The sequence below is a fragment of the Microtus oregoni genome, unplaced genomic scaffold (genome assembly GCF_018167655.1).
Source record: "Microtus oregoni isolate MIOR12 unplaced genomic scaffold, Mior012 000008F_ref0000371, whole genome shotgun sequence".
Lineage (NCBI taxonomy): Eukaryota > Metazoa > Chordata > Mammalia > Rodentia > Cricetidae > Microtus > Microtus oregoni.
The window spans coordinates 13,469,452-13,479,917 of record NW_024543067.1 but is presented as its reverse complement, the minus strand read 5'-3'; positions in this window follow the sequence as shown (position 1 = coordinate 13,479,917).

The window sequence follows — 10,466 nt, the reverse complement described above, 5'->3', positions numbered from 1 at the left end:
TTTGGAGTCTTTTATATGCTCAAGTCATGCCCAGTGAAGCAGACCACTTCCTGTTCAGGATGTGAGAACTCTTGCCTCCTTCTCTAGTGCCATGTCTGCCTGCATTTTGCCTTTCTTCCCTCCATGATGGTAATGGACTAACTGAATGGTAAGTGAGTCACCACAATCAAATGTTTTCCTTTATAAGAGCTGTCATGGTCGTGGTGTCTCTTCACAGCAGTAGTAACCTCATTTAATACAGAAACTAACCATTTCTAGGAGAAGTACTATATTAACTGGTCAACCCTCAGGCTTGATGTAACCAATCAATTAACATTCCAAATTCTAGGACACACAGGTGGTCCTACTCTGTAGTACAAAGTAAACAACAACAACAAAAGCTAGAAAATATGGGAAAGATATTTGTAAAGAAGACGGGAAACTGGCAGGATTAGAAGGAAAATAAGAGAGGGTAAAGGAGACTACCCAAAATTTGTTATTTACATATATGTAATTATCAAAGAACAAAATTTATTAAAAAGAGGTCTGAGCTCAAAAGCAGGTTACATATAGTGTAAAATAAAAGTCCCCTATGAAGAAGAGGGCACTACCAACGTGCAAAAAAAAAAAAAAAAAACAGAAGTAAGACCATCCTGAAGAACCCAGATATATGCACACCCTACCTCTGAGAAACACAGTCCATTCATGACTGACTTCATCTCATAGGGCTTCTATTTCTTCAACCCAAAATCAAATCAGAAACACTCTAATGCATCAGAGATTGAGAGAAAGCCCATGGAAGATAAGGAAGCATGATGTAGGAGAGGCAAGGTCTTATATACATGAACATAGGTCCCCCAACAGCAGGAACTCACCCACCATAGTAAAGCTTTCTGGCTCCAATTTTGCCACACAGAGAACAGCAATGCCCTAAAACTTGGTGGTTCTATGTATCAAGACCTCTGAGCAAAGACTTCTCCAAAAGGACTCTGTCTTTCCTAATCTAAGAACTCAGTTTACTTTCCAAACCCCGGAGTGGTCATGCACCCCTGAAGGAACATGCTTTCTGGGTCATCTTGTTACTGCAGACAGTCATGGAGTCAGGGCTGTGCACTGTCCTAGACACCTAAATCTGGCAGATGATTCTTGACTCAGACACTTAAATCTAATCCAAAAGCACCTAGTAATAATTGCTCATTTTAAGAAACCTACTGAATTTTCAGTAGTTCCAAGTAATAAAGCCCTTTTATGGAGGTGTGGAAGGAGCAGGAGAACCCATAAGAGTTAGGGAAATACTTCAGTTGGTTAAAAAAAAAAACTTTCAATCATAAGGATCAGAGTTAGAACTCTAGAATCTATCATAAAATAAATAAATTACAGAAATAAATAAATAATAAAGTCTGGGACAGAGTAATCTCAGAGCTAGGGTGCAGAGACAGGTGGATCTAAGGAGCTTCCTAGCCTACTTAACAAGTTTCAAGCAAGCAGGAGACCAGAAAAAAAGAAAGAAAGAAAGAAAGAAAGAAAGAAAGAAAGAAAGAAAGAAAGAAAACTATGAAAGGGAGAAAAGAAGAAGACAAGGAAGGATGGGGGAATACATTTCGTTGGACCCTGATGATGCAGATATCAGAGGGCTGCTCTGTGGTGCCCCTGGACCTCAAGTTCAACACATCTCTCTTCTGAAGACTTGGCTCCTAGCAAAGTTTTTTGTCTGAGAATGCAATGAAGGGAAAACCCTCTCATATTTGACCTTTCTTCTTTATGTACAGAGCTCTCTACAGACTTGCTGGAGGGAAACCCCCCGGCTTCTAGTTATACGAATGTTTTTCAGTTTGATAATAAGAATTGTCTAAATCAGGCCAACGTGAAAGGAAATCCTCTGGACAAGTCAGAAAAATACCCTTCAAAATGCAGCTCTTCTCATCTACAAAGACTGTAAGCTCAAGGGCAGAAAGTCACTATAAGTTAATAGATACTGACTTCCCTTTTGAAATACTATATGCACACAAACCTTTCCTTTTAAATATGAACCATAGCACATCAGTGGTGAAATTGAAACTGGGTGACTGAAATTCACAGAAAAGGGAATTATTTAGATTTGCAATATAGGATCCTGGTCTACTTTGAAGAACTAAAGAAATATGAACAAGAGCTAAAGAATAGAGAAATAAGCATGTCTTCATAGGACCCTATCTCTGTAGATGTAAAACTCTCTCTTGCACTCACAAGACAGTACCATGGTGCTGTGGGATTTCCCTCTATATGCTGTGATTACCATTGATTAATAAAGGAACTACTTTGGGCCTATAGCAGAACTATAGTGAAACAGAATTAGGCAGGTTAAACTAAACAGAATGCTGGGAGAAAAAAGGTGGAGTCAGAGAGAAGCCATGGAGCCACTCCTGGAGACAGAGGTGCTGAAACTTTGCTGGTAGACCACAACCTCGTGATGATGCACAAATTAATGGAGATGGTTTAAATTAAGATATGAGTATTAGCCAATAAGAATCTAGAGCTAATGGGCCAAGCAGTGTCTTAAATAATATAGAATATGGTTTCTGTCTGATTATTTCTGGGCTGAGAAACCAGGAACCAACAAGCAGCTTCCCTTACAACACCACCGAACTCCATGCTGAGATGCAAAACTGAGAAAAGCACCAGACCCTCCTCCCAGGTATTTAAGATACCCCAGGTTTCTAGTCTTCTTATAAGACTGACATAAGCAACAAACACACTTCTATTTTGTATTTAATCCTGATATTTGCTTAACGGCATGAAAACAAACTAAAGGAAAATTATGCTATAGCATCAGTCAAAGTGCATGGATCTCGGGCTCTTGATAGGCTTGACAGATAAAGGTTCATGAAAAGATCTTAGAAAGGATATGCAGAAGAAGCCTGAAATTATAGAAGTGGAAAGTAAAACATACTTACTTGCAATAAACCTTCTCCTCCGTGCTTAGCCTTTCCTGACTGGAGACATGCTGCTTCCTAAATGCCTCCACTCTGCAAATGGAGGTCCTGAGCTGCCAGAAAGACTATGCAAGGAATAGATGACCTAAGAAAGAGACTCAACAAAATATCCTAGCTGATATGTGGCCTCAGTCAAGGGGAGGGTTGAGGAAGCAAGGCAAAGGGATAGTGTTTCGTTATCAGAAATCAGGCAGATTCCTGGGTGCAGGACAGATATTGAAGACTATGCTTGGGGTCCACTGAAGTAATAAGGGCAGCGGGGCTGCATCCCCAGCACCCCATCTGCCTACACGGCTAGCTTTTCCCCGAAATAACAACATACAAACTGTATTCATTTAATCACTGCTTGGCCCTTTAGCCCTAACCCTTACTGGCTAATTCTGTTATCCCGATCAACCCATCTCTAATAATCTGTGAGAACTGGTCTTACTGGGAAGATTCTAGCCTATGTCCATCCTGGGTCGGAGCTTCATAGCGTGCGTCTGCCCAGGAGCCAGGAGCATGGCGTCTCTGCTGAGGCATCTGCTCAGGAGAGCAGAGCTGTGGAGTCTCTGACCTCACTTCCTGTTCCTCCCAGCGTTCTGTCCTGTTTTCTCCTCCCACCTATCCTCTAACCAATAAAATGGGCCAGGGCAGTTCCTTTATTAGCCAATGACCTTCCTCCATCAGTCCACCCACCATGCCAAGTCCTGGAAGGAGAGAGAAAGATGGCACGTCCATCTTTTAAAAGCTGCCTAGGGGCTGGAGAGATGGCTCAGAGGTTAAGAGCATTGCCTGCTCTTCCAGAGGTCCTGAGTTCAATTCCCGGCAACCACATGGTGGCTCACAACCATCTGTAATGAGGTCTGGTGCCCTCTTCTGGCCTGCAGACATACACACAGACAGAATATTGTATACATAATAAATAAATAAATATTTAAAAAAAATAAAAAATAAAAGCTGCCTAGCGCATGCACACAGGGGGTTAACGTGGCTATGTCATATGCAGATGACAGGACTTACACATGCGTGCAAGGGCACCTGAAGGGATTTGGAAGAAAATTCAATATAGCCCTTCCCCTTTATATTTCTTTTTTTTTATTAAGAAAAGAAGAAAAAAAACATAAACAAAAAACAAGTTTCCACCTCCTCCCAGCCTCCCATTTCCCTCCCCCTCCTCCCACCCTTCTCCCCCTCCTCCCACTCTTCTCCCCCTCCTCCCACCGTTCTCCCCCTCCCCCCACTCCTCTCCCCCTCCCTCTCCAGTCCACAGAGCAGTCCGGGTTCCCTGCCCTGTGGTAAGTCCTAGGTCCTCCCCCCTCCGTCCATATCTAGGAAGGTGAACATCCAAACTGGCTAGGCTTCCACAAAGCCAGCACATTAAGTAGGATCAAAACCCCGTGCCATTGTCCTTGGCGTCTCATCAGCCCTCATTGTTCGCCATGTTCAGAGAGTCTGGTTTTATCCCATGCTTTTTCGGTCACAGTCCAGCTGGCCTTGGTGAGCTCCCAGTAGATCAGCTCCACTGTCTCAGTGGGTGGGTGCACGCCTCGTGGTCCCGACTTCTTTGCTCATGTTCTCCCTCCTTCTGCTCCTCATTGGGACCTTGGGAGTTCAGTCCAGTGCTCATGTGTGGGTCTCTGTCTCTATCTCTATCCATCACCAGATGAAGGTTCTATGATGATATGCAAGATATTCGTCAGTATTGCTCTAGGATAGGGTCATTTCAGGTTCCCAATCCTCAGCTGCCCAAGCAACTAACTGGGAACCTCATGTTGGGCACTTGGGAGCCCCTCTAGGGTCAAATCTCTTGCTCACCCTAAAGTGGTTCCCTTAACTAAGAATTGTGGTTCCGTGCTCCCCTATCCACCTTTCCTTTATCCCAATTCTCCTGATTCCCCAAGTCCCCCCTCCTTCCCTTCTACCTTTTCTCTCCCCATCTCCCCTTACCCCCATCCCACCCCACCCCCAAGATCCTAATTTTCTCCCCAGCAATTTGGTCTACTTCCCTTAGCCAAGAGGATAACTATATGTTTTTCCTTGGGTTCACCTTCTTACTTAGCTTCTTTAGGTTCACCTATTGTAGACTCCGTGGCCCTTATTTATGGCTAGAAACCAATTATGAGCGAGTACATCCCATGTTCATCTTTTTGGGTCTGGGACACCTCACTCAGGGTAGTGTTTTCTATTTCCATCCATTTGCATGCAAAATTCGAGAAGTCATTGTTTTTTACCGCAGCGTAGTACTCTAGCGTGTATATATTCCATACTTTCTTCATCCATTCTTCCATTGAAGGGCATCTAGGTTGTTTCCAGGTTCTGGCTATTACAAATAATACTGCTATGAACATAGTTGAACAAATCTTGTGCAACCACTGTGGAAGTCAGTGTTTCGGTTTCTCAGGAAATTCGGGATCAACTTACCCCTGGACCCAGCAATACCACTCCTGGGAATATACCCAAGAGATGCTCTATCATATGACAAAAGCATTTGTCCCCCTTTATATTTCTAACTGGGAAGCCATTCCTTGTAATCTTGCAACTCTTAAAGAAACACTGCTCTGTGAAACCTTGGCCTCACCTAAATAACTGATTATTTAACCTTAGTGTGTGGGGTCCAGAGTCCAGTTGGGAGAGTTAACCTCACTATGGTGGAGTTACAGGATTACAGTTTGCATATCGCTGTCTGTTAGGATACTCTACTGGGAAGGCTGAAACAAGCAAAACTTCCCCTCTAGGAAGGACGAATGACAGGCTGGGTGTCTATTCCCCGGCTTCACTCTGTGTCTTTGGAATCACACTCAAAAGTGATATTCACTCAGGCTCACCTCCAAACCAGATCATAGTTTGAAATCACACTCAAAAGTGATATTCACTCAGGCTCACCTCTGAACCAGATTATGGGCATTCTATTGTTGGAGTCAGGCCTTGATCTGAAAGAGATTTTCATTTGAAATTCATTAATAAACTTAATCTAAATTTGTTAATGAATTTACATTTTGATACAAGGATATATTGTATTTTGATCCTATTGCCCTCAACATCCCTTTCTTCTCCCTCCCACCTCTTGGTACTCTACTTTGTCCCTTTGAGCAATTTTTCTTCTGTTTTAATGACATAAACATATGAACTTGATGTGTAATATAAAATGTAGGAACCACAAATGAGAAAAATCATACATGATTTATCCCCAAGACTGGCTTATTTCACTTATGGAATTATCTCTAGCTCCATCCATTTTCCTTAAAATGACATAACTTTATTCTTCATAGCTGAATGAACTTCCATCTCATGCATATATCTTTATCCACTGCTGTTAGACACCGAGTTGGTTCCAAAATGTAGAAATTGTAAGTAGTCTGCAGAAAACAATGATGTGCATGGATTTCTGCGACACATTAGCTTGGAGTCCTTTGGGTAAATATCCAGGAGTGCTATGTGTGAGTGACACTGAACTAAACCCAAGGCTTTGAAATACTGGGAAAGTACTCTATGATTGAGCTGTCCCCCATCCTTTCGTGTATCTAGGAAAGCACTTTATGGCTGAGGTATTGTCCCATCCTTAGTGTATCTAGGAAAGTACTCTATGATTGGGCTATAACTCCATCCTTTGTGTATCTAGGAAAGCAATCTATGACTGAGCTGTCCCCCATCCCTTCATGTATCTAGGAAAGAACTTTATGGCTGAGGAAGCTCCCCTAGAAAAGCACTCTATGATTTCTAGCCCCATCCTTGTGTATCTAGGAAAGCACACTACATCTGAGTGATTCCCCATCCCTTTGTATTTTTCATTTTGATACAAGGTCTCACTAACTTACTCAGGCTGATCTTGATATCACTTTGTAGCCCAGGCAGGCCTTGAACTTGTGATTCTCCCACCTCAGCTTTTTGAGTAGTTAATACGACAGGCTTATGTCACCAGCTATAACGGGAAAGTTTTCGTTTCTGTAAAGAATAGAGACCAAAGTCCAACAACGTTATTTCCTGTCGTTGGTGGAGCAAGGATTACTACAAGCTCCTCTAATATACTAGGGTATATGTGCACTTACATTAAATCGCTTCACCATAAATGCACAGCTTCGATACCGTAAAAATCACTGACCCTCTGTTCAACTCATGTGAATTGATGAATATTGCAGCTTTGACACAGTGATGAAACTGTTTAATACTCACCTCTGATGGCTTGTCTTCTCTTTCTGGATATTTAGTGTCTTCAACCTCAATCCAGGGAATCACACACAAATCTTGCATATTACAACTAATAATTTCTAGTGCTTACATGCTGTGGAGTATCCACCACTCACTCTGTAGACCAGGCTGGCTGCAAACACAGAGATCCACCTGCCTCTGCCTCCCTTGTGCTGGAATTAAAGGCATAGGCAACTACTGTCCAGCTTCTAGAGGCCTGCTCTTAATCCATGTCTCTCTCTCTCTCTCTCTCTCTCTCTCTCTCTCTCTCTCTCTCTCTCTCCTCCCTCCTCCTCTCCCTCTTCTTCTCTCTATGTCTCCTGTGCTCTATCCTAGAACATGGAACACATTTCTCAGTCATAAATCCAAGCCCTCCCCTGTAAACGTATTCAGTACTTTGCCTGCTTTGTTTGATTTACCAATTATTCTGAACACCTTGTGGTTGATTGCTTAAGGACTTCCTGGAGCTGCTACATGATTACAATACAGAAGATGTCCAAAATATTTATTCTGATATTCTCATGCAGTAAAGCTACGAACACAGGTTTGTAAATTTCTTTGGTGCTTTTGTCTAAAGTAAAAATTTTACTATCTTCTTTCATTTTTTAAAAAATTTTCTTTTCTAGCTAAACTCAATATTTTGCCTGATGTCTGACAATCTTTTTTATTTTAACTTACTATAGAATTTACAGTTATATGTAGGTAGATGTAAAGACTACACAAAATCTCAGAATCTGATGTAAAATTTATCCTATTGTTTGGGATAGCATCAGAAAATGCTAAAAACATTCCTGTGGATTTGCTATTGTTCTAAGTTTTGACAATACCGTAGGAGAAGAGGAAACGGCCATGAACTATAATAAAGCACCTAACTTGTTTTTAGGTGCTGCTTGAGCCTGAGATGGTTAGAAACCATTGACTCCTCTATTTGGTTGGACTAATTTCCTGAAATTTTTCTTGAGTCATCCACAACAGCTGTCTGCACACTGGAGATGCAGAGAACCCAGAAGTGGTTCAGTCAAAGAAACCAGAAGCCTTAGAATAAATGGGAACAATAATATACTTCTAGTCCAAGGCTGAATAGGGTCCTGGGAGGTCTCCAGAGAGGCCCTGCTGCGACGCTGCACTAAAAGGGAAGAAGAAGGAGTCTGGAGCCCACAGGGGACCTCAGCAGTTATAGACCTGCTTGCACTCACTCGAGAATGGAGCTGGCACAGTCTTTTCTGGCCAACACGCCCGTTTTGCCAATCTTTGGCTCTGCCTTTCACACTTGATCCCCCTACATTCTTGACTGAAAGGAACCGGCAATATCCACAGTGTGGCCTGAATGCTGGGATTCTTGGAGATTTCTGGAATGATTGACAAGTTCATCACATTTAAAGTTGACTTCACTCAAAGCCTCGTGGCATGGACAAAATACAGTCAAGTCCTTTGCCGGAATGAAATACCAATGGCCTGTAACCCAATTCCTGATAGAATCCCCATTTCTACCCAGAACCTCAGGGGTACGGTCTCACTAACACTTTGTCTATGTCAGACTATCACTGTGCCACTGACGTTCTGCAGCGGATGCATTACTACTCTCTGTTGTACCGGAGCCTTGGTATAAACAACACACTTTCAGCTACGATGCTCTCAGTTTTCAGGGGATCCATAAGCTTGCAACCCCATCTTAACTCCAGGAGCATGTGAGTCAATCTTCACAACAGAAGCAGGGTTTTATAGGAAAGAGAAAATGGAAAGCTTTCTCCTATTTTAAGATTTATTTAAGCAATGGTTTTCATACAAATTATTGGATAGAGAAGTCAATATTATTGTCTCCATCTTTGCACATTGTCTTAATTTCTCCATGATGCTGCAGATTTTTAGGAATGAAAACACTGATCATGAATTTAAAAACTGAATTTATTGCAATGTTTCTGTGTTTATTTGGGCTTTAAAGACATCCTTTAATGTAGACTCAAGTCACTCTGTGGGTCGCAGGATGGACAATATTGCATCTCCGGGGAGGCATCATAGACATCTCACATCCGTTAACCCTGGATCTTCCCTGAAATGGAAGGCTGTGCCCACTTCTCTTTGGAGCCCAGAATTATTTTTGTAACTGTGGATCTCATTCAACTGCTCTGCATAGCTATCACATAGGGAGCTGCTTCCCCCAGTATGGGTTAATATCTCTAGAAATCAATGGAAGGTTATAGGTGGCATCTATTCAAAGTCATATTTTGAAGTTAATATGGATGGAATTCAGGTCTTCTATTTTCTGTTGTATGTCCTCAGACTTCCAAGATCAGGGTATGAAAGAATGCTCCACAGTGGAACACAAGGAATAGAGCCTAAAAGAAGACATATTTGATCGGCCATGCCACCAGCCCAGAGTAAGGACACTGATGGCATCCTGTGGAGCTTTGAAATGCTATTATCTTATCCGGCTTCCCTTTAATGTCTCTTAAGCATTCTTATTTTACTTTAAATTCTCTGAATAGCAGGGATACATTCTCCCAGAAATTATCTCAGCTCTCTTTAATGTCGTTTATGCTTTTAACCTTGCCACCGCCATGGTCAGTATTTCACACCAGTGTTGTGAGCCCGGACCTGAGCCGATTTTTCTTTCAGGTTTCAGCTGTATCAGTCACTTCTTCTCCACATTTTTACGTATCACTGTTTCAGTCGCCCACGGTCAACTGTGATCTGAAGAGATTAACAGAAAGTTCGGGAATAAATGAGCTCTAAAGATTGAAATGTGCAGGTCTCAGTCGCGGGATGAAATCTCCCAGCATCCTGCTTTGCTATGTCATTTGTCTGACAGAGCAACACTGACTTCTGCGTGGAAAGGAAAGGGACACGACCCTCACATAAACTTTATCACGCATTTCTGTAATCGCTTTATTTTGTTATGAGGCATTTCTCACTGTGCAAAACTTATAAATCAAATTTTATTCCCTGTAGTGTAAACACGGGTCAGTACTATCTGTGACTTGCACCACCCACTGTGTGTCTTAGGATACTTTTCCTGTGGGTAAGTGGGGGATGCTCTCGGTGTTCTGAGGTTCAACTAAACAGTGACTATTTACTCCTCTATGGTTTGGAGTTGTTGAATACCAACCTTTTTCTCATGGTGCCACCGGGGGCACATAAAGAAGAGAACATGTAATGGCTCACAAATAACAAGCTCATTTCTTGCCCACATGATTCTGTCCCAAGATAGGGTAAATAAGGGGGAGGTGGGAGGAGGCAAGGAAGTTTTCCACATTGCCATTAGGAGAGACAGAAGCCTACAGGGCTTAGGGTGCTGCCCAAGGTAGGTGTTCTGAGCCAGGCCTGGAGAAGATGCCCTAGATATCTGCT